This window comes from Pyxicephalus adspersus, chromosome 1, assembly GCF_032062135.1.
Source record: "Pyxicephalus adspersus chromosome 1, UCB_Pads_2.0, whole genome shotgun sequence".
NCBI lineage: Eukaryota > Metazoa > Chordata > Amphibia > Anura > Pyxicephalidae > Pyxicephalus > Pyxicephalus adspersus.
Window position 1 is genome coordinate 92,213,636 of NC_092858.1, and position 5,427 is coordinate 92,219,062.

The 5,427-nt window shown below is 38.8% G+C and overlaps 1 long non-coding RNA gene across 1 annotated transcript; it reads left to right on the top strand.

Annotated features, from left to right (window-relative positions):
• Positions 1–1,921: 1,921 nt before the first annotated feature.
• LOC140322064 (uncharacterized) lies at positions 1,922–3,585 on the top strand. Its single transcript, XR_011919121.1, has 3 exons — positions 1,922–2,033; positions 2,319–2,513; positions 3,140–3,585. It is a non-coding gene; the product is annotated as an uncharacterized lncRNA (long non-coding RNA).
• Positions 3,586–5,427: the final 1,842 nt, after the last annotated feature.

Here is a 5,427-nt window from a genome sequence, read left to right on the forward strand (position 1 = left end):
TGGATGGATTTGTATTTCAGGTAGGTAGGTGGGTAGGATATAAGTTGTGGAGGGATTTGTATATCAGGTATGTAGGTGGGTAGGACAGAAGTTGTGGAGGGATTTGTATATCAGGTAGGTAGGTGGGTAGGACAGATGTTGTGGAGGGATTTGTATATCAGGTCACTTAGTCAACATGCAAATAATTCCATAGGTGTGGTGATGACTGTCTGCTATAACTTAGGTAAAGGCAACATAGAAGGCTCTCCTCTGTCCTTCTTTCCTCCTTCATTGTCCCTGTTTTATATATCACATCAATATATATATATACCTCTATAACAAAAATATTATTTACCTACTAAAAAGTGCTTTTTTTCACTAAATCTTTCATCCCTTCTAGACAACCTGCCACTGACACAGGTCTACTCAGTGATCAATCGTGCTTCACCTTCTGTTCTAGTGACAACTCTACAAGTTTGGATTTCTCACCACTTTCTGAGAACTTACCACCGTCTCCCATCCTATCTAACCCAATCTCCATAATCTAAGATACAGTTATTCACCTTTCCTCATCTAAATTTGCCATTCAAACATCTACCTGTACGAGTCCCATGATGACCCCTCCAGTGACTAGATAAGGAGTTCTATGTACCCCTGTGCTCATTTCCAGGGGTGGTGATGGACATTCTGGGGACCACAATATTAAAGGGGGCTTCTAGACTCCAAGTAAGCCCCTTTCACACAGACCCCCACAACACCAGGACACATTGTGGGGGGGAATGGCTCTTGCCACCCTTTTACAAGTTTAGGCATTTTTAATAACTTCCCATTCAAGTCTATGGAGGCGACAGAGGTGGCAAATCACCCCTGAATGAGCATTAATTTCCAGAAAACCACATGGAAATCAGCCAATTCTAGTCGTCTGTCGAGGATAATGAATGCACCTATTTGGTCCAATAGTAACTTTTTTTTTTCTTTTCAAACATGTTTGAGCCGTGAAACAACTCAAAACACTTGAAAAACCTTAGGCCCAAAGAATCCCTAAATGTGTGTAAAAGCAGCCACCCTGTGATAACAATAAATAATAAATAAAATATTTTATAAAACAAATATTTACATACTTCTAAAATACATGTTAGTGACCAGACATCATGTGAGGAATCTCAGCACGTGTCAGAATCCCATCCCTGCACATGTAAATGACAGTCATAGAGACAGCCTCATAGGGACACCAGAAAACATGTTTTCGTTTCATTTCTAAGATTGGTTTTACTTGTTGTAGTCTGATTATTGCATTCTGTAATTTTGTCACAGACAAAATGTCTGCTTTATTCATTCCGTAGATCTTTTCTACCTCAACCTTTCAACCGCTGTATGATTGTTTTTCCATCAGCCACCAGACCAGAAGCCATCATGGAGCAGCTCCGACATGAAGAAGTCCTGCCTCTACCAAGATGGCCGCCCTCTGCACAGACACACAGGCATGGTAGGTCAGGATTGGCTGCAGGGAGATCACAGACAATACTGATTAGTCATTTGTCCTCAATATATCTTTTGGGCACAGTTCAGGTCTTCTTTATGATTTTTAAATGAATGTAGAATGTAGATGGTTGCCATTGGCACCCTTCAAACACTATAGGCTATTAAATATTTAACAGGTCTGTGTATCATGTGTGTATAGCTCATATGATGTTGGTTTGTTTGTACTTAGAATGATATTAGACTTGGTAAAGTGGTATTTTTTTTTTTGTATATAAAAACATGAATTTGAAAAACATGAAAGACATGAAAAACATGTGAATATGATGGTTCAGCTTATTAGAGTTTGGATGTCATGTAGGAATGCACTGGAGGCTTTTTGACCCTGACAGGGCCCAGTAGTTGGGGAGCATGTAACTGACAAAAATGTCAGTTGGTGGGTCACTTGGAGAGTGACTGGTGAGGTTTGCAGTCTTGTAATGGCAGTGCAGCAAACCAAAAAGCTCTTCTCGGAGGAAATTGGAGATTTTTAAAAAAAAAAAAAAGAATACCTGACCTGACTACTACTGAGCAAGGTAAGTCAGGAAATACCCCAATAATGTCTGTTGTCAGTGGAGATCTGGGTTAGTATGGATGATTGATAACCATATGGTCCAGACAGAGTGCTCATCTTATATTAGGGATTTCGACAAGTACTGGCTGTTATTATAGCAACTTCTTCATTATTTTTTCTCCTCTGTACATAGAGAATAAAGTGGAGGACTGACTTGGTTGCTATAAGCTATATATTATATATGCTATATAATGATTCCAATGTAACTTTACCATTTAATCATTACTAACACATGTTGTATTTGCAGGTTCTGAGGAAGAAAGATCACACTCTTCCTTGTGGGGGCCCACAGGAGGGGCCTGCTGTTTTTTTGTAAAGTATCCAGAAAGAATACATACAGAAGAACACCGAAGAAGAGGAACCAGAAGGAAAACCACCAGCCGAACAGTCGGGGAGCTGACTACAATTTAAACTGGAAAAAAAAAATAACAACAAAATAAAAGTAAGTGTTTGTGTTTGTTGTTATTTTTTCATCTTTATTTTTTGCAGTCAAGATCTGGTCTAGGATGAAAAAAATATGGAAACTAATAGAAAATAATTTTTAATAAATCCATTTTATGACCATTCTGTCTTGGTAAATATTTGGAAAAGCAGTTCTCACAGGAAATCAGCTCTCCATTTTATGTATAAAGTTCCCTGTTCTGTATCAGAAGCACTAACAGCGGCCTCTGAGCAGAGCCACTCTAGGATAGTAATTCTAATATTACCAGAACAACAAGGAAAACACCAGAAAAGAAAACTACCGTGTTTCCCCGATTTTAGGACATCCCCATTAAGTAAGCCACCCCCGATTTTTAAAAAAATAATTAAAATAAGACCTTATAATCGGGGAAACAGGGTATATGCAGATATGATATCTAGAAACTGGATAGCTGCAATATTTTTACTGTTTGGATTTAGAAAACAAGTTTTAGTGCCCTTTTATAAAAGACAAAAAACTTGCTATTATTTTCAATTGTTAGGTTGGGGAATGTGAATATTTCTCTTTGTACTTGTTCTGTTTTAAGCTTACTGAATCTATGACAATGTAATGGTTTATACTAACACATTCCTTTGTATTTTTTCCAGTGGGAGATTCTAGTGGTTTGAACCGTGAAGATGATGTGGAGAGCGGGTCATCATTAAACACACATGATGACATTGAAGCCACCAGTGTGTCATCTGTGGACACAGGAGGTAACAGCACATCATACCTGACACATCATGTTACACATTACAGCAATGTGGCATCAATTCTGGATATTCCAGAAGTAGACGATATCATTGCTTCCATCAACACATTCACCAATGAAGACCAATCTTGGGACCCACCTTCTTCTATCAGGACAGATCTTCTATCAGAAGATGAGGACATCTACTCTTTGCTGGTGACAGTTTACATTGATGACAGCAGCGTGTCCTCCCTGGAGAACTATGAGGACACAGAAAATGGAGACTCACCCGGTGCAGAGGATAACAACTGAGGTATCATTAATGTGTTTTCACCATCAGATACATCAATCAAGTATAAATTAATAGAGAGGAAAGAGGTTTGAGGCTTATAGGTTTTTCATGCAAAAAGTGAAGTGTATTGATTGATTATTCAGTACTTCAAGTCATCAAATACACATAAACATATATTGTTTTCATCTCTGTCCTGTTACTAATTCACAGCGCAGAGTAGTTATACATACTATGTAGTATGGATTTTGTCATAGATTATTACATCTAACCATAAAACTGTTCAAAAGGCTGTGCCGTGGCACGCAGTGATCCGACACGTTTTACCACGAAGGGCTTCCTCAGGAATAGATAATGGTGCGTGCTTATTGGTCCGAAGTTAGGAACATGCCCCACAGGGGGGTGTATATATGAAGTTGCTGATGATAATGCTAAGGTTTGAAGTAGTAATTTATACTCTTGTATGTATATATATATATATATATATATATGGGGTTTAGCACAATTTACAAATATTTCATGGGTGCGATGAAGGTTGGTCCCTGCATCCGTCGACCAATATTATAAATAGAGCACCTTGTGCTTTTAAAGACACCACCTCAGGCGCCCACAGTGGCGTGGCGAAACGCGTCGGAGATTAGGATAGGAATAGATAGATCATCCCATTGCCATTAGGATAAATTAAAGAGAAACTAAACTGAAAACTGCCAAATCCCGCAGGGCAGTCTGATCCTTCCGGGGGTGTCCTGCATCGTTCCTATTCATTCTCGATCGCCTAGGCAATCAAAAATTGGAGGGCGGTGCTGAACCCTTTGTTTTTTTATTTAAAGTCAAATTTCTGAGTTTGGGTACGCTTTAACCACCTGAGCGATAAGCCCGACCTTGGTATGGGCTTCAAAAAGTTACAATTATCGATAAACCCGAACTTTTCTCACTGTATGAAAATACAGTGAGAAAAGTTCAAGTTTATCGATCACTTACCTGGTCCCGCTGCGATCATCCATCGTCGTGTTCCAGCGTCGTCCTCCAGCGTCATTTTGTATTGGATTGGATACAGAAGTTTGTATTCAATCCAATACAAAATGAGAGTTTGAATTTTGTTCTCATTTTGTATTGGATTGAATACAGTCTTGCATCCAATCCAATACAAAATAATAGAAAATATATTTATGTGGTTTTGTCTATAGGTATGTGACAGACACTAGGGAGGTGTTTTATAAAAATATATTACTATAAATGCTATACGATCGTTCGTATATATCGTGCATGAACGTTCGTCGTTCGTTTTCCGACGATAATAATTGGAAGTGTGTACGTAGCTTTAGTGTGTTTAGGGTCTGGAGCTACTTCACTGCAGTCTATTACCTTTGATAGTGCAGCTAGTGACACAATCTATTAATGCTCTATTATCTGACAGATGGGAATCTTTTCTAAAGTTTCAAGATTGGGTAATGTACTAAGATCTCCTGTGGGGTTAGCCAAACTTAGGGTCCATATCTGGGGAACGTGTGCTCCATGGATTAGCATTTATTAATTGATTTACATAATGTTATGATCCCTTTTGGAACAATTGGAGATGGCTTCTTGGGGCTCCATCCTAGGTTATCTCACAGCATGGGATATCCTTGGGGTGACCAGGTCAGCACACACATAAGGGGTCCAACTTTCAAACCTGAATTTGATGGGTAGTGTTAAATAGACTTTTTCTCTTTCATGTCTATGAACTTATGGTTAAATGCAATTTTACCTACGATCCATCTGGGGTAAAAGGCTCAGTAGTAACTGTGACCCCTGTTTCTACACCGTTGACTGCAGAACAATAAACTTATTATATGAGCTGCTTCAACCTCCTCCAATTTGTGCTCTGCTTTACATATGTTGGCAAGAGGCTGATACTAATTTTAAAAAATCAACAT